We start from the raw sequence: 25703 nt of genomic DNA, 5'->3' as shown, positions 1-25703 counted from the left end.
TGTTTGGATGAGCAGGCAGCTGGCAACTTGTGTGTGCTTTGAGCAGATGAAGTACAAGACATCAACCTGTATGCTGATACAGGTCAAATGTAATAATGGTAAGATTCTGAGGGAAGTAAAGAAGGTTTTTGTTTGTTTGTTTCTCTCCATCCAAGATGGTATAGATAGTATGTCCTGCATTTAGGCAGTTGATGAAATAATTAATGTAATACGTGTGGTGAAAACCTGTCAAGCACTGCAAGATCTAGTGTCCTGATTTCACTCTCTTACTTACTTGTACATGTCATTAGTAGAACTTTATACATTTTTCATTATCTTGTATTAGCAGGATCTGCCAAGTTAAGAACTGCTGAACAAGATCAGTAACTCGGGATTAGTTTAGGTCATTTCTCTGATTATTTCATAAAGAAGATAGTAATCAAAGATATATTTTTTCCAGGAGCAATAAAAATACAGTGGCAACTCCTATCAACATTTTATTTTTATAGCAGACAAATACAGAAGCAACTTTATTACAGCTGCTGAATATGCTTCAGCTAAAATCTTTAGTTACCTATTTTCTTCAGGTTTTTCCTTACTCAGAGCCATGACTCAGCAGTTTCCATGTATTCAGCACTGAATAAAGCTCAGATCCTCTTGACATCTTTCTTGTACATGGTTGTAACTGTTTTGTTCATTCTAAAGAAATGGTTCTGTAATTAAGAAATAAATTTTAAATTCTGCTGGGTCCCCTACTCTTCAAAATTCTGGAATTGTTCAACGGTATTTTTAAGTGAGCATAAGGATTTCTCTCTCTGTTTTAAAATAAATGTTAGTACACGAATAATTGAAAATACATTCATATATGTAAGCAGCTCTATAATAGGTGTTACAATAGTTCTTTAAAATTCCTATCAGTGACGTACACTTTGCTTTATTGCTCTGTTCCTTCATGTATCAGTTCCCTAAGCTTTCAAGGCTCAGAGGGTAGAATTATGCACTAACAGTGCTCAAGGGGCCCCTGCTAGTCTTTGATTATGATCTTTTCTGGGTCAGATTAATAATTCATACAGTATTTCTCTGTGAAAAGAGATATGTTGCCTGTCATCTCCTGTCATCTTTTTAAGGTTTCTTTCAGCCCTCTAACGGAACTGAGGCGAGATAAGTTCATTTGAGAATTAAACTTCAGAAAAAGGAAAATTACGATGTTATGTGCACAGTCATCAAGTAAAGAGCATTCTTAACTTGGATGTGTTTTCTGGATCTTTAGCTATTAGACTATGAAGCAACTTCTCATGGAAAATGGTGGAATATCCATTTCCTGAGGCATTTCAAATGCAATAGATAACTCTTGCCAGGGGGAAAAAAACCAAAAGGCAAAACCTGTGGGGAATAATTTTGCTCTGTGCAAGAGCTGTAGATACAAATAAGTTTTGCAGCATTTTTGAGGGAAGTGATACGTTTCCCATACATACTGTGGCTGGTACCTTTAGGCCATTTCATTACTCTTAACATCTTGTTCTTGTTCTTTGGGATACAAAAGCCATTTGATGAAGACGTTATAAGTTTTAAATTTAAAAAATCATATTTGATTTAAGAAAAAATGAATTACTTTACCTCAATTTTTAACTGGGTGAGGAAATCAATTTTCAGGAGAGAGACTCAGGTATTTCATAAACATGAGTTTGCACTGAACAATTCAGAACAGAAGACAATGCTCAGGGGTTTTAATTAGCTTTATATTATCTCACTTTTTTCTTTTTTTTTTTTTTTTTTTTTTTTCAGTATATGCAGTTTGCCTGTAGTTCTTGGGACACAGATAGTGTTGTTTGCTATCCCTGTGTCTGTTGCCTACTTTCAAAAGAAAAGGAGGCAAAGTGTAGCTTGACAGTTTCATTAGACTCACTATTTGAAAGGAGATTGAAGGAGAACTCTGGAAAGGAATGAAGAGAACCTCCCTGTGTAGACATCCATGGCTTGATTATTCCTTCCTACAGAGCCAGGGAACAGATAAGGAGAGAGGGTTGTCCAGCCCAAGACGTGGCAGTGCTGGTTGAACACCTCCTCATATAATGGACCTTCTGTATGACTGTGGGAAAGTTGTCTGGCTTCCCTGCCCACTCGTAAAATGACCTAATGTGAGGAGAAATCTGTTAATCTGACATAGTCTAGCAAAATGGGGCTATATATGTTCTTGTTCTCCTAGAATCATGCTGTAAGATGACCCTGGCAGGGAAGGAGAAGGCTTTGGCTTCAAAAGCAGTCATGATTAATTATTTTACTAAAGAATATGGTAATTTAGCTTCACGTTAAATCTCAATATCCAACTCTAAAATGATCTGTAACACTTTACCTTAAATTGAATCACATAACTGAAGTATGATTAATATTGCAGTTCCAAGATAAGGTCTTGATGATCTGTTGTTTGAAAGATAAATGAATGTATAGAAGAGTAATAAAGTTAATATTTTCTGCACAGATAATTTATGATAACTGTGTTTTTTCTCTCACATCCCATCATTCTGGGAAAGATTAATTTCTAAAATATCATCAGGGATTACAGCATAAAATAGACTGGTATAGGAGAGGCATAGCATTCCTGTCTTTTTAAAGGGTATGGATATGATTTAAATTGCAGGTGAAAGACTAAAACTTTTTATTACAGCAGTGTAAAAAGGTAGATGGGTCTAAGTTACTCTTTGAAGCACACATTTCAAGAACATTGCACAATCACACTGAGAGAGTAGCAATATAACTTGCAAGGAAAGTATTAAGGACAAAGACATTTGTGCAGAGATTTAAAGGTCTAATCACATATGTAAGTACTTAATCTGTGGCAAAGCTTGGGACAGCTTAAATTGCATCTGGAAGGAAAGGAAGTAGGCTTTGAGATTATCTGTGTTATGCTTTCTAAATAGAACCCAGGACTTCTTTTGAACACTAAAACCATCTTGTCTTAACCAGCAGCACCTGGTTAACATGAGCTGGAATTAAGGCTATCCTTTACCACAATCTCCAAAGTATTGGCTTAGGGAGAACCGTTAAGTGTTTGTTGTGTTTCCAGCTCCAACCACTTTACCCTGCTCTTAAATTCCTACTGTACTAGAAGGGCAAAAAATTACTGTCCTGAAATTTGCCCTGCCAGTTTTGCGTCCTCTGAGGATTTATTTAAACTTGGACAATCCCATCATTCTCAGACAGGTTTGAAAAGCTCTCTGGAGGTGTTTAACTCAGACATATTTGCCTCACACATCAAAACTTGTGATCTACTGTGGTTGCTTGCTGTCTGTCTGAACATAAGCTACATAAGGAAGGTTCATGTTTTTAGCACTAAAGGAGGCTGTAGATAAAATCCCTAAGGATTCAACAGAGTCAATTTCTATCTGTCTGTGGATTGGAAAAACTAGAGTTTTATGGCTACAACCTACTGTGTCTTTGTTACTTCCTCTAATACTTGTCTATAACTACAATTACCATCAGTGCAAGTCAACATATGCACTGGAAAAGAACAAAGCCATCTCTCTGCTGTTCTTGGTCCTCTCTAGTACACATATTTTTACAGTATTTGTTGTTTCATACCACATATCATAATGTTGTTTAGAATATACCGAAGTAATTACAACTGTATAGTCTTATTGCAGTCACTAGAGCTTCCGAAGAGATTATGACAATGTTTTATATAAAAATGCAAAGAGGAAAAAAATAAAGTCTTTCTGCTTTATCAGAAGAAAGTGCCAGTGTATTATTGAAGTAAAGTACCTTGACATCACGTAAAAGAAATGAGGTAGCTTAGACTGGAGCTTTCTCCAATACATTTTATTCAAAGCAGAATATTTCAATAAAATATAAAAAATATGTACTAGAACTGTGATTCTTGTATATAAAGCAGTATTGTCAAAAAAATCTGAGCTAACTAATCAGTCTTAGGTGTAATGGCCAAGATGACTCTATTCAGTCTTCAGAATATTGGATCCACTTTCAGAAGAGTTCTAATGATTACCAGTACAATATCGTTTTAGGAAAAAACACAAACAATACAGGATTTCTATCTTGTGAATTTTTCTGACTTTTCACTTATACATTTGCTATCCTTCAAGAGGATTTTACCATGTGCCTAATAATATCATTTCTGAGTTTCACAGTCAAATCCATGAAGCTCAAACATGAGAGCTTGTATTATTGTAAGGTAGTTTCCCAGGAACAAGCTACCCTGCTGTCATATTTAACAAAACCCAAAACAAACAAACAAGTGAACCAAAAAGAAAAAAAAAAAGTAGAAAAAAAAAAAAAAAAAGAAATGAGAGGCTGGGGATGGTCACAGTTGTTTCACAGGAGTCCTATCAATTTTTTGAGTGTAGTCACAATTGTTTCCAAACTTTTTATACATTTATTCATTGAGTAGCTCTTTAGGTTTTGCAGAAGTCATTTGTGCATGGCAAAGCACTGGAGTCTCTGGCAAACACTGATGAGTCCTTTTGAAGGTAGCTAGCTATGTGATGGTGTATGTTTTCTTCAGAAAGTACCCTGGGATGCAGTTGGAACCTTGGGTCAACTAAATTTGTTACAAATACATTGTTATATGAAGAGGCAGCAAGTATGTGAAGAAGCATTCAGAAGAGAGAAATGCCAGCCCTTCTCAGCTGGCAGTCTGTTACGATAAACTTAAAGAGAAGTGTGAATACCAGTAAGGTATTTTCCAGGTGATGGCTTAGAAGTGCAACTGTCATTCAAGGAGAAAGATTAAAGCTTCCAGAGCAGGATTTTATCACTGATGTGATAAGTTCCCACAGAGCATGCAAACTCCCATGTTTCTTCCAGGGAACACTGTCAATACATCATCAGGAAACTTAACTTCATCAGAAATATGGAGGTATAATTTTTTTGAGGAGGCTACTGATGAAGAATTAATTTACAGGGGTCCCCATCTACATGTTATGGAGCAATTTCTTGAGCAAACCTCTCATCATCCCTGGAGGTGTTCAAGGCCAGGCTGGATGAGGCTTTCAGCAACCTGGGCTAGTGGGAGGTGTCCCTGGCCATGGCAGGGGTGTAGGAACTAGATGATCTTTAAGGTCTTTCCCAACCCAAACCATTCTATGATTCTATGTTCTTATGCAGTCATAGATGAAAAAAGGACTACTATTTGTTTAGTAATTATTACTATATTGTAAGAACTGGGCTATGCTCAAAAATTAATTAGTGCTAGAATTTACAGGTTTTGTTTTTTTATTTCACTTCAATCAGAATGTCATTTTGTGAAATTAATTTTATTTAATGCTTGCTTTCTGTGTTCTCTTTGCACATTATTTTCTTTTTGGACTCACAAATTGACTTTTTGAAATATCACAGATGTAAATTTAGGATCAATGCTTTAATAGAGTAAGACACATGAAGATAAGATGTGAATACCATAAATGCACATTTAAATTATCTGACACTCTTCATCACTGCTGGTATCATTGATGACTAAGTGTAATAACTTATTAGATATGTCTTAAAAAGGACTTGAAATTACCCTTTTATTCACATTCTAAGACTATTGGATATACAGTTTTCTGTTTTACAAAAAACATATTTAAATGGTAAATTGTAAATGTGTAAAAGAATTTTAATTATAAACTTTAAAAATTGCATTAACCAGTAAAGTAGAACTTATGGATTGTGTAGTGCCATTGCTAATGATCTTCTGAGATTATATTTGCACTTCAAAAGTCATAATTGTAAAATTAGTACTGTTTTCCTGTGGAGAATCTCAAAACATTTTGTAACATGACATTATTGTAATGCACAAATGGAAAGTTTAATTGTATTTCTCCTAACCAGAATTACTTCTGGAGACCTGTTCTTTGCATATTTAGACCAGAGCATTAGTCTCTAATATGACCTACCAGATTGTTTGAAAGAAAAGGAGGGGGAAAATGACATGGAGTTGCCATCACATTGAAAACCTACCAAGAAATATGTGTTTCTTTTATTTATATTAAATGATATGCAAAGACGTATTGAAAGTAATTGGCTTCCTTTGAGAAATAGGTTCAGACGATTAAAGGAAGGTGTAAATTATTAGAAATAAAAAAGATGTTAGGTAGATCTAACAGCCAGGAATAGCTCATTTCATCTGAGGTGTTAAAAGCACATAACAGCTTTTAGCCTGAGTGATTAATCTCTTGAGGTTTCTGTTTGGAAGCATATATTCTTTCCAAAAGACCTTGCTAATAATAAGGTGTCGTTAGATCTGCAACTCAACACAGAGATGTAGGTTAGAAAGCTATTAGAATTACTCCTGTGCACCCCTTAATGAAGGAAAGATGCACAGATATCCTGAAGGTTACAGAGATCAGCTTCAGTCTGCATAATCATGTATAGGGGGTACTGTAAAATCAGAAACAGAGTGTTCATCTGCTGGAAATACACTCTTCTCCACAAATCCTTGATTACTTTTTTCTAATGAGAGCTGACTTGGGATAACAGCCAAGAAAAAGACTGTTTTCTTCACTGGTAGTTTAAATAAAAGCAGTAAGTGTCTTAATTCTAATCCATTTATGGTGGTCCTTTTAGATGCCTTACTTTCCACTGCCAAGGACATTTGTGGGAGAATATGATCTTGCCATGATCTCAATGCGGATATGAACATCTGTTATTTGATGCTGGACATTTAGCAAGTGCTAAGTTCATAGGGATAATCTGCAGAAGGCTGAAATCAACATGCAGAGAGCCCCTGTATGATAACAATGGAGGCAGAGATGCCATATTAAAAAATGTCATTTAAAATCATGTGAGATTCACCTAGGATCTTGGTGCTTGTTCTGCGTCTGCTTGCTTTCCTACAATGAAAATCCAAAGCTAAAGTAGTCTAAGATAATTATTGTGTTTAAATGAGTATCATTCTCCTAGTCACCTTAAATGTGTATTTTTTCTGAAAAAAATTAGCAAATCTATCCTTCAGAAAGTTATTTATAAGGTGCTTTAATTGAACATAATGCTTAATAACATAAAAGAGCAGGATGTTTAAGTCTATTGGTCTTTCTACCCAGAAGTAGAACTATTGCTGGTTGTATGTGTCTGCTTTGACTTTTATTAATATATTTCATCCATATCTTTCACTTATATTCAGTTTAGTGCTGCTTTCACAATTTCTATTAATGCTTTGACAATTGTACATTTTTCTTGTACCTAACATTTTTTTTACAGATAGTTTCATTAATCGGTCTTTTTAAATCAATTTCTGGTTTGTTTTCTCTTTTTTAGGTTGCCACTTAAATCAACTAATGGTTTCCACTGTCTGCAGAAATGGAAAACAGGTAGGAATACGTTTGAACATAATTCTACACTTTAATGCACTTTATAAGAAGAATGTGGTATATTACTTTTTACATGCTGATTTCATAGAGGTGCAAGGGAATTTAAACCATGCATATGTCTGTGTGAAACATGTTATGAATAACAGAACTAAAATGACTGTAGGTTTCAGGTTCCCAGCAGTAACTTTTGCTCTACAAAGACACTCCTGTCGAGTCTTACTAATCCTATACAGACCGAAGGTCCTGTGGTTACAAAATCCCTTTCTCCCAAAGCTGTAGATTATGAATGACATGGGCCTTGGCAGAGCTGTGAGGGAATGTGACCAGGCACATCTGGTCATTGCCAACTAGAAATTGTCTCTCCCAGACTCACTTGGTTTCAACTAGTGAGATGCCTGTCAGTTTGGTCCATAGGTCTCCATGTGCAATGGCCTGCTGAGCTTAGGACATCGCCTCAGGTTGTGATACAAGGTAGTTCTCTCTAGAACTAGTACTATTATCTCTATAGCATCTTCATCCCGCTGTTATTCTACAGCACCTTCATGTGTGAAGGCCCTGCAAGGTGACAGTCCTCTTGTGCACCCTCAGAAATATTCTCAGCTCTGGTGCTGAAATAGTCCTCTCCAGGCAGACTCTGAGCTTTGAGAATTATAGTCCTTTCACGCACCTTACAGTGGCCAGAGCAAGGGACAAGAATATAACAGAACATGTGGCATAAACAAGATGATGAATGGCAGAATTATGTTTGAATGTTAAAAGTTGCACAGAATATTAGTAGGTGAGTAAATGTATTCACAGATAGATTTGCAGGTGTCAGAAGATCTGAGAAAAGCAGATCCCTATCTTTCCAGGTTAGCCTGACAATGCAGCTTGTTAATGAGTACTGGTTTAAGCTTGCTTTCTATAATTCACTTCCTCTTATATGTACGTGTGCTTGTGTACTTACTGAATTGGGGTGCAAGTGACGTGGTGTCAGAAATCCCAACTAGATTATCTACCTTGCACATCTTAGAATCACAGAGTCATTGAGCTTGGAAAGGACTTGAGATAGTCTAGTCTAATCTCTATTTTTTTAAAAAAGGTTATTAAGTTTTGTAAATGTGAAAGTTGCAAACGTTTCCAAAGAATAAAGTCTTTAGCATGTGGAATTTACAGGCACTTTTACAGAACTCATGTTTTTCTGTTGCCCTTTGTTGCATCCTGTTGAAGAAGGATTGTGATTCACAGACTGAAAATTAGCAAGCAGCAATTTTCAGGTAATATTTGGGTCGATGTGGAACACTTTTTTTTTCTTGCTAGGAGCTGTCTATGTAAAAGAAAAATTAATTTGCATGGTTGCAAAATCAGAATGGTTTGAGGAGAAAAAAGGAGATTTCTGTGCTAACTAGTTGTATTTTTCAATCCAGTGTTGAAACGTCAAAGCTGAAGGTTTTCCTTCTGTAAATTCAATTTAAAATATCAGAATGAAAAGATATTCCTCCATAATCATTACTTTTGAACACATAGTGATATGTATTGGCTAAAAAATTACAGAGAGCACAAATAATTATTTCAGCAGATCACTACATTGCTGAAACTACAAAAGGTTCAAATTAAAGTGTTTGAAAGCTATCCTGTAGGCTAATTGTGTTTCCTCAAGCCCCAAGGCAACTGATGAGATCTCCATGGCAACTGTTCTTTACTTTTTTATTTAGAAAACTGTTTATGCTTCATACTTCACTGATTGAGTATAACAAAAACCTAATACCAGAGAAGTTTAATAGTCAGCAGCTTTTTCGTTTGTAGTATTTGCCTTAGTGCAGATATTACAGTTGTGATTTCTGATGTAACTAGATTTGTATAATCAAGCGATCATTAAATTTTATTTTTGCACTGCAAAATGCTTATTTGATAACGAAGGAAATGATGTCATATTTTCTTAAATGATTGTAGGGGCGATTCAGCAGATTCTAACTGCCCTTCATTTGTGTGCAATTTTCACATTAATTTAGCAGAGGTATCACAGCTGTGATAGTGCCTGACATTGATACCAAATCTGAGTGTGATGAACCAGGTTCTTTGGGGTTTGTCAATCCATATCACATAACTGGTACCTGGCTATTTCACTGACTAAACTGATGCAGAATTAGGACTAATGTACTGAACTTGAAAAGGGAACCCAAGTCACTGAGGGTGAATAGGAACCTGCAAAAGCTCTCTTTGATGTTCAGGCTGGGATATTCAGGAGTTGAACACCTAGAATACATCTGTGTTCCAAATGAACTTGTTAGATTACTGCACACAATTAATTTCACCTCTGTAACTCAGTTCCTGCATTGACAGGTGGTATTAATGATTTTTTTTTTTTTTGCAAAACATTGCAACATCTGCACTTTTCAAAAGAGATGCATTATAGCTCAAAGCTTTTCACTCTTAGTGAATACTAACAAACTTGCTTTCTGGAAATATTTTGTCATTTCCAGTTCTTGCCCATTAGTATTTATTTACACCAGTGACACCAAGACTCTGTGACCTTTTCAGTCACCTGCACAGCTTCTGTAGTGGCAGTCAATCTAGAGATCTACTCAGGAATTTGAGTTCTGACTTCCTGCTCATTTTTGTCAACACAGAATTTTGCTAGGGCTACCCAATTGTGTTTCATCATATTTGACAAAGATGTGATTGGAGAGCTTTTGGACAGCTGTTACTACCTGTGCATTTACCTCACAGCTAAAATTTGTGCCAACATGGTGATTGTGGAGGATTGTATCTTCTGTGTGTGGTCTTCCGGAAGGGACTGTGGTTTCGAACTGAACGAGGAGGGATAACTGAGAGTGTCTCCTAGTCTTGTGATGGTTCTGGAGCTCATGGCAGGACTCAACGGAATTCAATAATCTGTTTGGGGAGGCAGAAGTATTGAGACCTGTGAGCAGTTCTGGGCAAACATTTGTCAAGGATGTTTTAGACATGGTTTATTTTCTTGTATAAATGAGGATGAGCAAGACATCTCTTTGACCTGTTGGGGACTCCTCCACACGTATTACTACAGTTTTATGGTACTTTTCAATTAGGAATATTTTTTTCCAAATTTTTCCTTATTATTTTTAAAAATCTTGCTTTAGTATTTACTGAGAGGTTTTTTCCTTCCATGACTTGAATTTAAAGTTTGCGTGAGTAAAACTCCACTTAATGACAGGCCTAAATGATAGCACTTATTTAGATGTTTTATTGAATTGAAGTCTGTCCTCTTTGTGTCCCATTGTGCCTTCTTCACTCTCTCCTGCAGAAATATGAGACCAGCATGGTGATGACTAATCCTGCTATTGCTGTTGTTGTGGTAGTGTTTAGATGCATCAGTGTGGAATATTTTTAAGAACATTTCCTATTGTTCGAATTTAATAAATCAGGGAACAGCTAAACTGCTATGTGACCTTGAACAAAAATAACACAATTCAGATGCCTAATACAGAGGAAACAGTTCTCAAGCAGCTTAGAGAGTATAAATTGTTGGCCCAGAGTAATCATCCAGTAATGATCACAATTATAAAGAATCTGTGATTTGTTTTTATGGAAAATATACAAACAGCATCCTTCCCCCAACTGTGTAATAGTAATAATTAATTTACCAGTAGCAGCTTGATAATAACAAACTGCCAGTCTATATTCTAGCTTGTTCTAGTAAGAAATTGCAGTCTCCTGTGCTAGTCCTAGAGAAGTATAGTGGACAGCAGAATTAGACACGCATTGTGTATGCCTGAATGCCAGTTGATTACAATACTTCCATTAAAGCAGATAAACAACTTGCTTGTGGTTTTTATTTGCACACATAGCACAGTTAAAAATGTGTACTTTTCCATGAAACTGAACACAAACTACTTGTTAAACAGTTCACAGGAGAGAAAAGTATTGGCTTAAAATATGTATATTGCAGTATTTTTTATTTGTTTTTCTAATAACAGTAGTAAGCAAGAACATGCTGTAGAGTAAATGCATACCATTCATAATGGCATTGCTTTTCCTAAAACCTAGTAGCAATAGCCTTGGTGATATTTACTTAATGTTTGCATTTAAGATCACCAAAGAGAGGAGCTCTTATGTTCTAGGAATATTACAAACACATAATAAACAATAGTCCCTGCTTGAGGCTCTTGGATGATCGATTTAATCTAATTGCGATTTGTTCATATGCCTTATTATTACAAAAGACATTTTTATATTTGACATTTCCATCTCTAAAGTCTAACTTTAGATCAGGAGCATTCAGAGCTAAGGCTTCAGCTCTTTTTTGTATCAAAAAGTAAAGTGTGATCTGCTTTAGGAGCTTTTGAGCTTCTTTAGGAGGCCCAAAGAGAACAGGAGAACTGTGCACTGTCAGAGGGGTAGTTGTAGAAATCAAAATATTAACTATACACCTGCTACAGACTCATCACTGCAGACAGAGATCCTGGTAGTAAAAGTCTGCCTGCTTTCTGGTGTGTTCTCAGTGCCCTTATGGCACAAGACACCAACAGAGAATCTGCGTTCAGAACTAATAGTAATATCCATTTTACATATTTTAGTGATACTAGTGGATTCTACATCTATAGAAATGCTGGGGTTTGTCCCTTATATTATATGTGATATTTTCAGAAAGAAGGAAAAAATAAAACTGTATAAAAGAGAGGAAAATGAGAAACATTCAAGAATGCATAATTCTCTCCTAATAGCTATTTTAACTCCTTGGCAAAAGTCCAGGCTTAGAAACACAGACGTTGACTTTAGTAAGCCTTTTGAGCATGGGTCTTCCATTGTGTTGAGCCCTGTAGGCTCAATTTGAAATGAATAGAAGTTGAATAGTCAGTGGAAATCTCTCTTTCTGGAGTAATATTTGTATGAGGTAGGATGTTTCAAATTAAGAATTTAGATACTAGTTAAAACATAAATATACAGGGCACTGGAAGCAATGATGATTGACCAATAATCTGAATATAAAATGATGTGATTGGGGTTAGAGTTACTGAATAAATGAAAATGACCCTAAATAAGCATATAACCTCCTTTTTTCCTAAGCAAAAACTTATGTGGAATAGAAACAAAAAAACCAAACAGTTAATTAGCACTCATTTGGTAATATTCATGGTCTGCAGGTCTTTGTATAACTTGCCTACAGCCCAAGGTGCCCTTAGCTGTTAAAAGTCTCAAAGTCAGTTTAAAAAAAGAAAAAGAAAAAAAGAAAACACAAAAACATAGTGAAAGTAGTGTCCAACATAGGTTGTTGTTTTATTTTTTACAGACCTTGAATGCAAGCAAAAATAATAGAATTTTGCTGGCACAGACATCAAAACAGTGGATCTCATCTGCAGCACGTACCTCATGTTATTGACTAGTGCTATATTGACCCCATTTATCAGTACAGCTGATAGTACATAGTACAACTTTGGGGCAGTAGTGGTGGGAGGGTTGTGAAAGATGAAAACAGGAAAATGTAGAAAACTCAGAACAAAGGGGTACAATTTATTTTCTCCATCATTTCATTAGTTTTCCATTCCTTTTGTCCATGTACTAAAACAAGATAATTTGCATGATTGCCATTAATTGACTAATAACCATAAAAATAAAGAGACTTGTTAATCTTAGGTGTAAAAGGAAGCTTATGGAAGAAATGTAGTTATGTGGTAACATCTGGATGCTAGCTTGGAAACAGAACCCCTGCTGGAATTTCAGTTTTATTGCTGCTACACTTCACTGTTGCAGAAGTACCATGTAGCATAGGGATTGAAACCAAAGATAGGGAAGGAACAGTAGGAATAGATTAACTCATAAAATAAAAAAATCTAGTTTCCACAAAAAGATCTTAATTAAAAAAAAAAAAAAAGGGGTAGGGAAGGGGGGGGAAAGGAAACAGAATTCACAGAAACAGGGTGCTTTTTATGGCTGTATTTTTAGCACTATTCATGGGTGACAATTACTGTGGCAAAAGAGCTTCTTAATACATCTTTTTTCCAGTACTGAGTATAGTGTGTGTGTGAATACAAATACACATAGATACAGGGCTAATATTGAAAGATTTTTAGCATGGTTTCAGTCATTTAGTACATACATTAATTCCTGTTTAACTTTAATCTGATCTTGTCTTTTAAAGCTAAATTTCTCTAGAAAGGTAATGGAAAATAACCTGTATTGTTTTTTCATTAGTTACAAGCATCATCTGCTAATTTAAATCTATCTAGGGTTGTTTTTTCTGTACCACTGAGGCACATAAAAGCAGATATGATTATCAGAGAAATAAGCATTCTCCTCTTGGGTAAAGAAACAAGCATATTGCTTCTGATATGCCTGAAGATGTAATGAAGTATCAGAAGACCCAGGTGATCCCACATTCCTTTGACAGTACAATATCATCCTGAAGTAGGTTGGGGTTTAGGACCACAGCAGAGTCCACAGCACATGATTTGCACTTTTCACTTCTGAAATGTTCTTTGGTGTTGTAGATCTATTGATTACAACTTCTAATATTAAGAAAATATATTCCTCCTGCCCACCAGCATGGGAAGAAGCCATGCTTGCACATGCACTTGCAGGCACATTTACTGAATGTAGTGCAGTTAAACAGAGTAATTAATCAGCTTCATTCTATCTGAGAAAGATGGAAAGTGTAGCATTATTATGGTTTCTTAGTATCAGAGACCATGAAAACTAAGAACATTTTCCAGGAAAACAGACTGTCGAGATTTTAATACAGGCTGATCTTTACAACCAATAGAGCCTGCAGCTGTGATCAACTGAAGCAGCATTTCATAAACACCATTTTTAGTTTATTAGCTAGAGTAGTTTGATTTTGGCTTCCTGAAATACCAGGTGAGATACTTTGCTACTTTTGGATTTCTATATATATTTATATGGCTTTGCTTTTTTTTGTTTCATTTGTTTTGGAGCCTTTGGAGTTCTTATTTGACAACCCATTAAAGTTGTCAGGATTTTTTCTACATCATTGCCTTTAATTCTAGGCTTGTCTCATTTTTTTTCCATCATATTCTTCTCTCCATCTCTCTTACTGTTGCCTTATTTTTTTTCCTTCCAGCTCTCTTTCTGCTTTCCTTTCTGTTTCATTATTTGAAATAAATTTTTCTTCATATGATGGAGATTCACAGGCATGATTTACATGATATTTGCTTTCTTCAAATACAGACATTTATTCCAAATTGTGGGCAGGAGCCTATGAATAATGTGGTTTAAGAGTATTTGTTGAATCCCTGGAGTTTCAGCAGAACATGGTTTACTACTCTGATAATGTTGTCCAAAGTGAATGAGACTGTCAGTAATGTAGAAAAGACAAGCAGGAAGACCATTCTGAATTTGATGTGAGGAGAAAGCACACTGGAACAAAATAAAATCCCTTAATAGCAAAGCCTTGTAAAAATAAACAAGGCTTAAAGCTGAGGGTGTATTTAATATGGCATGTGTTGCAGAAGTTCAATACATAGATATTTTTACTCATGATCTCTTAAATAACTGGGAAATATATTAAATAAATACTGTTTATGTATAATATAGATAGGCAGATAGATGTAAAACATCCTGAGCATCAGGAGCTGTTTAAAATCATGCCCTTAAATTTGTTGCACTTAGATGGGACAAGATTTTCAGAAGTGATGAGTAACCTTGAGTGTCTATGTCTCAAAGGGACTTAGGCTGCAAATTATATTTATCTCTTTCCTTAAGTATGTTCCCAGCTGGGCACACCAAAAAATAGAAGCACACTGAATCAGTAAAAGCTATTAATTTTTCTTTAAAAGGAATTCTGATAGAGAAAATTGTCAGCTTCTTCACCTGGGGGCTTCTAATGCAGAAAGGTCAAGAAGATAGAGTTTTATGAGAGAACAAGACTAGTAAGAAGAATTGTTAGCAGTGTTAGTTACTGCTCCTTTAGTGGTGTCCATGGACTGGCTTGGCAGGATATGGGCAAAATGTTCCCATTTAATATCTTATCAATGGGACAAATGGACAAGAACGTTCTGCAGTTTAGTCTTCATATGATTGCAGTGTAACTCGTCTGAAAAATGCAACTGAATTAATTGTGGAACGACTCTTAATAATAACAGAGCTCTTTTCATTAGATTTCATGGTAAGTCACATTTGCTGACTTATGAATTATAAGCCCTTGGGAAAGTTATTAATTTGTTGTTGAACACTGTCATTCCAGTCTCTGATGGGCTGAGCTAACAGAATATAGATGTTGAATGGTTAAAAATGTGAGGTGGCAGGAATTGCCTGTGGTTCATGATGGATCTGACAGAGACTATTAATACTTTCCTTTCCTACCATCCAGTCATTCTACTTCTATTCTGACATCCACGAGTGCATCCATCCAGGAAGGATGGCTTGCAAACTACCAAGTTAATAATACCTGGTTAACAATATCCTTAAACAAGGATTTAATTTTTTAAATACTGAACAAAAGCAGCACTGCAGTCTTTTGTTGATGTCCTAGCTCTATCTGCCTTATGTGTTTAGGACGTTGTATTTTGTGTATAAAAATAAATGAACAGATATGCACCACATTAAGCAACTTGTTGACTTAGTATTTTATAGACTGAAGCATATATTAAACTAGGTATTCTTTTTCCTCACTGTAGTCAATGGCAATATTCCCAGAGTGTTAGTGAGTGCAAGAATAGGCCAGAAAGTTGGTTTGGCTTGAATTAAATGAGGGTACAATAGATTATTCTTTCAAGAAGTTGGAGCCTATTTAAAAGATTCGTGATTTGGGTTTTGGTGGTTTTTGTTTTTTTTTTTTTTTTTAATGAGAGAGAAACATGCAGTCATTGCTTGCATGAAAAGTGCACTAAAACTTGACTAAAATGTTTTAATGAGTCACTGAGGGACTGTACTAATGCCTTCATCTGTTGGGTTATATGCAAAATGAAGGACTGTATCATTCAAGCTCAGTGCTCTGAAACAGAATGTAAATCTCTAACGGGCTGTTCATTGCAATTAGGAAGCATCAACAGTTGTTTGAAAGACAGAGACTCCATGTTAGTCCAGACTAAAGGCCTTCTAGCAAAGACAATGGAAAGCTTTCTTCAGAAACTAGGTGGAGCCAAGTAGCACTTTGTGGTTTTTCAGTTTCTCAGCAAATGACCAGAAGGTCTCCAAAAACTAAGTATGAAAGAAGAGCTCAAATTCTGCCATTTCAAAGGACTTGACTTTTCATTTCAAAGTTATGGCTGTGACAAGGTGACAGCACAGCCTGAGGGCACCATGGAATCCACCATGAGAGCTCCACACCCACCAGATACTTAAAACTATACAAACAGAAAAGCCAAAGTTTATTAGACAGTCACAAATTAAAAAAAATCATAGATCATGTGAAGATCATATGAAAATCATTTGGAGTCTAGAAGTAACTATGGATGGGTTAATTTACTCTCTGATTTTTGAGCACTCAGATACCTTTAAATACCTTCTCAGAAACTAAGTGAAAGCTGAGATACTTTTTAGTGTCTTGGTTCTACCTGTGATTTTAAGGAAGAATGCTGAATGTGTAACACTGATGAAGAAATTGTGGTGTGTTGTGTCACTAATGATCAGAATGTATTTAAAGGCATGAAGCAGGCATGTGGGTGGAATTTAGATGCCTAAATCCAAAGCTGCAGTTTTGAATATTTTTGCTCTATTGTGATATTCAAGTGAGGTTTGCAAAAGGATTAGATTTCTGGGATGCCAAGGTTTAACTGACTTGCTAAAATTATATGTGGAGAAAGTATCTGTAGAAGACCTGGATATCGAGTTATACTTTATATGAAGAAAATGTTGCACAAAATACAAAAACAGCCTTGGACCAGATCATGGACCAGAATATATGTTTGACTATTCCAGTTAACATACAGAACCTTACCTGCACCTTTTTTTTTTTGATTCTTTCACTTATTCAGACATTCAATTTCACTCCATTTCTTCACTGCAAACTTCCCAAGAATGGAGGGTATCACCACACTCTCCCCACATAATCTATCGCCACGTTATAGTTAAACCTATTACCATGTTAGTTAGTGGCTTTGAATTCTTTTGGGAGCTGGGAGCTGGTAGGTTTGTGTCCTGGTTTCAGCTGGGATAGAGGTAATTTTTTTCTTAGGAGCTAGAATAGCACTGTGTTTTGGATTACAGTATGGGATTTAGTATGAGGAGAATGTTGATAATATACTGATGTTTTTAGTTGTTGATAAGAAATCAAGGGCTTTTCAATTTCAGCTGACTTTTATTAGTGTGCAGGTGCACCAGAAGCTGGGAGGGAGCATAGCCAGAGTAATGGATCCAGACTGGCCAATGGGATATTCCATATCATGCAATGCCATGCTCAGTACATAGATGAGGTTTGCCCAGGAAGCTCGCTCTCTTCCAGGATTGCAGTTTCAGGATTTTCTCTCCTCCAGGATCCCTAGCTGGGAATGGGCTGGGCCTCAGTCAGTGGGTGGTGAGCAGTTGCACTGCGTATCACTTGTTTGTATATTATTATCATTATTATTTTAAATTTCATTTTATTTCAATTATTAAATTTTTCTTATCTGAAACCATGAGTCTCCTTACCTTTACCCCTCCAATTCTCTCCCCCATCAGCCACATGGGCGGCTGTGTGGTGCTGAGCTGCCGTCTGGGTTTAAACTGTGACAGTTTGAAACCCCCAGCTAGCAAAGTACCTGTAAATCCTATATACATTTTTTATTTCTCTACTATCTACTCCAATTGAAAAAGAGTATGGCCATTGATTCAGATCAGAAGTTCACATTTTCTTCATAGCATCTGGCTATTGCAAGTTAATATCTACCATTATTACAAAATCTACTTTATGTCTGTCTGGTTTGACTCATCTCCAATTAGCATCCCATTGTGAAGTGTGCATCATCCTAACTCCAAAGAGGCTGTTTTCATGAAACATCCAAAGTGATCATTCATTACTACACCCTTCATAAGTGTCAAATGTTGTATTTGTCATTTGATGCCAAATAACCACATAATGCTGAAAAGAGGCAAATAGCAATGCAATGATATGTTAAAAGATCTGAAGCAGAAGAAATTGTTGTTACTTCTGAAAAATGGTACATTTTACTATTTAATTTTAACTGTAGCTTAGCTTGAATATTTTCACATTAATTACTGAAGTCACATTTAATTGACTATACCCTGGAAGACCTTGTTCAAATCTTAAGAGCTAATTTAGGAAAGAATATTAAATGACAAAAATTCTCTAATAAAACATTTTGTTTTGTTTTATAAGTTTACAATTTCTATTATTACTGTCCTTTGACATTGCCAGTAACTTGGATTATCACACTTGTAAACAATTTTGAAGTTTATAATTTATTAAATAATGTTTATTATGTTTTGTAAATGATCTTTTTGAAATTTAACGATGTCTTATTTACAGCTGGAAACACCTAATGATGAGTCATTAAAATTTTTCTCTGAATTAGTTTCAGGAGTAATTTAGATTAATAAAGAAGAAATAATATTTATTTTATTAATTATAGAATAAACTGTCACCCAACTACTGTAGCCCTTGCCATATACATAGCTTGATATATTTCACAGGTGAAAATATTTATCCCCGATTTACAGAGAGGGAAATTGAGGCATGGGTTCATGGCTTGGACTTGTGGAAACCAACACCATAAATGAAGGAATAAAAACCTGTGTTCTTGTTCCATTACTGCCACCCCATCCTCTTCATCATCCTGACAGAAGCAAAACCATCTAAAGGGATTCCAGTTGAAGTTGTGGACAGCAGCTTATACCTGTAAGGCAGCACTGGGTCTGACCTCAGTATAAATACCTAAGAACTTCTATGGATAGGCTTGGATCTGGAGCTAAACTTAGAGGCTTGCATCTAGCATTCAGTTTCAGTGATAGGAAATACTAGAAACAGACTCACGGCTCTGTGTCTTGGAAATGATCTCTCATTGATCCTCATTTCCATGGTTATGTATAAGGCTTAGAGCTTCAAACACATTCATATGAATTTGTACAGATATTCACATTTGTAAGAATGAGCCATGCAAAATTCATACCGGTGTTATTCTGGGGGACCTTTTCTGATGCAGTAGGCAGGAACAAGGGCAACATTACTTCTTGCTGAGAAGAAAAATGGCTGCTCCTTTGAAACACATTTTGATAGAGCAGATACGATTAGTGGGACAGATTTTGAATAAATTCTATGTATCTGTAGGAGAAATACTTCTCTAAAGGAAAATATGCATACCCAGGGAAAACCTTCTATGTGCATCCAAAGGATTTACAGGGAGGCAGAGGAAGGAGGAAATTATTTGTAAAAGGATGAATGAAATAAGATGATTTTGGAGATGAGAAATAGACCTACACAGTACTTTTCTCAGTATTCTGCAGGGTATGTCCTGTGTTTTTAATTTTACTGGCTTAGGGGAAATGACTTTAGCTTTTCTTTCCAGCATAGAAATCATGGCATAGAAGAGGAATGCCTGGATGTCAGGGACCAAAGGCATAATACTCATATCAGGTTGCATTCATTTGTCTAAAGTGATGCTGGAATTCATTCATCCAGTTCAGTAAACCCCAAATCTTTGTCTTTCAGAGAGGTTGTACAAGGCTTTTTTCAGAGACATGGTAAATGACATGAGGATGCATGATGGAAGAAGGTCACCTTCACTGGCTTGATTTGTTCAGTATCCTCTACATAATCAGTAGTGCTGTCCATTGCTCATGACACCAAGAAGCTGAAAATGAATTTATGACGAATGTCATAAAAAGATAATATTAAAGAGAATTTGTTTATAGGATTACCTAGCAAATACAGGTTGAGATTAATACTTAAAATTAGACCAAAGAAATACTGCGCAGCCCTGAGGTCTCTCTATTGCTGGTGCTTACTGGAAATGGGGCATTACTTTGTGTCCCTGCTGTTGTTGCACCTAGTACATTCTGCCAGAATGCTAGTCCCCTTCAGTGATGCCACATATAAATATGCTGTAGGAGCAGATACTTCAGATTTGAAAGACCGAAAACCTTATTACCATTATTACTTTTATCATTGATAGCCAATCCTAGAAGGATTCAACGCAGTTTGGAAGAAAATTAATGGAGAGTAAATCTGGTGATGTCCTGAGTGCCTAGCTTTGTACTCTTCACAGGGGGTTCCTGTTCAGTGATTTTTGTATGACTATACTGTACTGAATCTGAGTGTATCTGTACTGTAAGAAGCTATTAGTAGATCTAGAGGAAAAATAAAAGAAAAAGAAAACAAAACACCCACACACAGTAAAAGTGATGGACGTACTTTTTCTAAAAAGACCCAAACATAACCTCACCCGCTTTACTGGCTTTTGGGTGAGTATCTCAGAGTGACTCAGAATAAAAGGACTAGGCATCTCAGACTCGTGGTTCTTGAGCATTAATGGCTACTGACAGTGCAGGCTGATACGCACACGTTCTTGTCCCCTGGAAAATGATCAGAGTTAGGTGGGTTTTGGCCATACCATAAAAGCTAAAATTTCAATCAAAGTCCTTTCCCCGTGTGCATGTAAGTAGCCCGTGTCTCTTCCTATTTGTGTTATCCAAACCTCACTCTCTCCATCCCTTCCAGATGTTTGGTGCATTGCTTCTTCAGCTAGTGTGCTCTGAAAGGAAGTCAGGCATTTTTGTCATGCCTAGCGTGGCAGGCCTCTCAGAATTACCAGAACATACGCACTGAGTAATCATAGGAACCATGTGAAGTTTGGTAGAAGCACTTCTGTAGCTTCTTGATTTTCTTCCTAATATTAAGTATACAGGAGATTCATGCTTGATATCTCTAAAAATATTTCTGCAATTATGGTTGTGGCCATGGGATGAAATAAGAGGAGGTTTTGGTATTCAAACCCCAAAATGATGCTTGAGTGCTGTAAAGTAATGTTAACAGTCTTGTCTCTCTGGTTTCATTTATTTTATCAAAACACAACATCTATGCAGAAGAATTGAGTGAAAACATATCTAAAGTGTTTGCTGTCTTCCTGAATAATGAATTGAGCTTAAATATATTAAATACAAAGTAGTAACAAATTACAATTCCACAGTTTCTTACAGAGTTTTTATTTAGATCAAAACTTATTTGTTCAGACTAGATTTATATAAATAAATCACAGTACATTTTTACTTGTGTTTAGAAGATTGTAATACATATTATAAAATTAAGAAATGTTTTGTCCCTCAAACCATCACTGCGAAAGTAATCATGCATTATTTCTACTAAACGAACAAAATGCCCACCTAACTGAGAGAGCCTTGATACAGGTATAGCTCTACTCTCCAAAATTAGACATGAAACATAGAGATACCAGGACTATTTATTGAACAAGAAATAATAAAGCATAGTACAATGTTCATGTGTTATTAAAAACAAAAGTATACCAAAACAACACACCTCTCTTCACGGACCTTTGCAATGGGTATTAAAAATGACAGCTGGCCAGCATGCAACTGAGTAAAACATTCCAGTTTTACAATGTCTACATTTGAGAAAAAGAAGGAGGAACTAAAAAACCCAGACAAAACAAACAAACAAATGAACAGCCCAGATGCTTACAAGTCCTCGTGTCATCTTCCCCTCTGTGCCGTGTGTGCCGTGTTCAGTCAGCAGCTGAGGTGTGTCCCGGTGATACCTTTCCTGAATAGTGTCCATCACTGCTATGGGGATTAGTGCGCTTTATGGACCTTCAAGGAGATGGAGGTCCTTTCAGAGAACTGCAGGGCTCTGCAGAACTTCCACCTGTAGTTCCTTGCCCAACCCACTGTATTAGAAATTAACTGTAAACGCAGCTCTTGAAACTCCTCAGCCCTGAATGTGCAGTGCCCTTACAAGACAACTCACACTTTGCACAGCTTGGTTCATATATGGTACAGCTGTCACATCAGAACAGAATTATGGTTGCAAGCAAGGCCTTGCACTAATTACAGCAAGATTCAAGGTGACGCTGTTACGGAGGCTGTCCTACTCCCATTTTTCCCAGCACGGAGGGCTTCTGTTAAATTCTATTGTATTCTACAGTATTGTGGATTACTTTCTCTACATGCTTTTTTCCTTGTAGATGAGAAAGACATTTTCTCACTTGATACTGAGATGTGATCATTGACAATGCACTGTTCTAAAAGGGAAGAAAGCATGTAATTGATGACACTTCAGATTGAATCACATAGGTTTTTTCACTTCTTTCTGTTCTAACAAAATGCATTAACAGTAAAGTAATTTCAGACAGATTTCTAACTGGGTCAAATAGATTTTTCAACTGAATTTCCAGTCCTCTTTCTCCCTTCCCACTTATTGTTTGTGACTTTTAAACTAAAAGAGAGTTTGCAGCTATTTTTTTTCAATGGCAAATAGGTCCCCTCAGTGCTCTAATGTTGCCAGGTGATAAACATGTAAATATATCTCTTGTACTTTGGATACTCATGTTAATATATCTACATCTCATGTTTGGTGTTTAAAAACACATAAATCAAACCAAACCAAACAAAAAAACCAAAGAACAAAACCAACCAAAAAAAACCCCAACAACTATCACCTCAAGCCAAGAAGAGTGGACTAAAATAACCTCTTATTTTTCATTCTTTTGTGTTGCCCTTTGCTGTTGTCTCACTTGGGACTGAACCAGCAGTTCTGCTCCGGGTAGTTAACTTGGATCTCTAAATAACACGTTTGTCATATGTACTGCGTTGCTGTTTCATGGATCTGTTGGCATAAAAAGCTGAAGCGTGCACTGAGTGTCAGGAATGGTTTGAGCATTGGGTCTTTTATATTACGTGTTTGCTTCCTGTTCTGGTAGTCCCTGCTTCCCCAGATTGAGACATGTGTGTGTTTGTCCACTGCCAGGATTATTTACAGGGAAAATGAAACAAAAGAGAACAGAATGCTCTTAATGTCTTGTGATTTCAGTGGAAACAGAAAAAGAAATATTTCAGCACTCAACTGCAGAAGGATTGTGCTATGAGTAATCTGGCATGGGAATATCTCATAACTGCCCATTATACTCTGTCTCAGTGTCAGTTGCTTGGAAGGCTTTCCCACTGACACTCACTGCTTCTTCATAAAACAGCATCTGAAATGATGGCTTGTTATGGAAAACTAAACGTAACAGTGTAATAGGACATGAGATGCATTTCTAAGGATTTCCTTTTCTATTTTAGAATTACGATACTTGTCATACATAATAATTGTGCATGCACAGGAAAAAAGAAAACAAATGAGAGATGTGAGTTTGGAATGATTCTTGTGAGCCTTCTACTAATTTAACTCTGAGAATCATAGTTCAGAAAAGAAAGATGGAACAGTATTGGATCATAGCAAGGTGATCTTGCAGTAGTAGATCCTCTGTTTCTTCCAATGTGGTGTTGTATTATTGAACTACTGTCCAAAGACAGCAGCAGTGTACTGGCCCACTAGAACCATAACATGAAAATATTTCAGGTCGAGGGAATAGCACTGGTTAAGTGGAGTATAAAGGTGAAGAGTGAAGTATCCAAATATAGAAAATAGCTATCATTCCATATATGCACTACTATGATAAGGCAGATATTTGTAAAAAGCACATAGTAATGTCACAGCTTCAGTAACAGTTTACAAGTCATCAGTCAGCAAGAATTAGGAGAATTTAATAAAAGTTTAGGTTTTCTTCCTCATCCCTAAGCCTTTGAGGTGTGCTGGATTCCACTTTAAATGCTCACTGAACAGAGGTTTCTTTTTTTTTTTTTTTTTTTTTTAATAGGACGGTGTTCAAAATCATTCTTTTGATGCCAGACCCTTGAGCATTAAATAAACTGTGTATGCTAATAAAATAATAAAAAAACCCACTCACAATTATAATGATACTGCTTTTCAGTAGATATCCCTTTGAATTGCTAGAGACAAATCTTAGGCTTCTGCAATCTTCCATAGACACAAAATGAGCCCGCTGCTTAGGTGTTTTCCTTTTTACAGAAGTTACTGGTGCTAACATTGCAGTGGGAAAGCCTGCTCTGCATTCCAGGCAGAGACGCATGTACAATGATTTGTCCAGGAAATCAAAGAACTCTACTCCACAGGAACAGGTCCTCCTTCTTTGCTCATGCTTATCTTCCCATGTTGAATGCTGGGAGATGGGCCTGAGTAAAGAGTGCAGGATTTTGCCTGAAGTGAGGATCATGCATGAACAGATATGAACATTGTATTGTATTGCTGGCCTGCTGATACAAAGCTTTAGTTGAAAGTGTAGTTAAATAGATTTGCCAGGGCAACTTTACACCTGTATTTTTAAGTCTTCTGGAAATGCTCAGTTACCCATCTGAAATTTTGCTTGAGCAAGTTTTGAAGAGTTGTTTAGTTTGCCAGGGGTATCCTTGTATGTGATAGCTGTATTCTCGGTAGCATGGCATGAGATTTTTGAAAACCTTTGTACTTCCAGAACTTCTGCTTTATAGCTGCAGCACACATTTACAACAGATCCAAGATTTCTTTCAATTGCCAAGCTGTGCTTTACCCATTAGCAATTCTGATTTCCTACAATATCCTCGACTGATAGGTTATAGAACTAATTTTTCAGATTTTGGATCAAAATTTCAAATATTTTCTTCAATCTGTGCATGCCTATTTGTGTCAGCAAAATTGCAAACCCAAAATGCTTGGTGAGCATTAAACACATACAAGAGATGAAGCAATGTGTGTGCACATAAACTTATCTGACTGAACTATATATAAAGACAAGGGAGTCTATCTGTGAGTATGTGGCAGGCACCTAGATTGTATAAAATACCCATACTTTGCATTTGCATTTTTAAAATAAAAATTGCTATGTAAAAACTTGAATCAAAATATCTCTAGAAAAGTTTGAAGGAAGAAAGAACTCCATGCATGGCTAAATAAGTGGCAAAAAATTATCACAGAGGCTTTTGTTCTGGGGCATATATTTCATCATGTGAAAGAGTTCAGTGCTTTGATTATTTTTTTTTAATGGTCAGAATTTGTCAGCATTTACCATACACAATCACATTAGATAGCCCTGTTAATTCTACTACAAATAGTAAAGTTAGACTTTACAGGCACTATACAGCATTTTAAAATTACTTTGGGGGTGTGTGTACACATGCAGACACATGTGTGTGCTGGTGTGTATGGTAGAGCATCGCCACCTGTGTTATGCTTCCAAATTTTTGCAGTCTCATGGACAAAACTAAGACTGGAAAATCATCTACAAAGGTTGAGGACTAATAGCCTCCATGTTATACAGATGGTTATCTTCTTTCTAAAAGAACATACTGTCATTACAAAAACCATACATATCTTGTTCCCACTCAACATAACTTTGTTCAGTTTTTCAGATTTGAAGGATTTCTGCAAAGAACCATATTAATTTGTTTTCATGTAAGGTAAAAGGAGGCACCTATGGAGACTGAGAAAACAACTTGTCATCAAAAAAATAAATGTCTGAT

This window comes from Pterocles gutturalis, unplaced genomic scaffold, assembly GCF_000699245.1.
Source record: "Pterocles gutturalis isolate BGI_N339 unplaced genomic scaffold, ASM69924v1 scaffold12584, whole genome shotgun sequence".
Lineage (NCBI taxonomy): Eukaryota > Metazoa > Chordata > Aves > Pterocliformes > Pteroclidae > Pterocles > Pterocles gutturalis.
Note: the sequence above shows the minus strand (reverse complement) of the source record.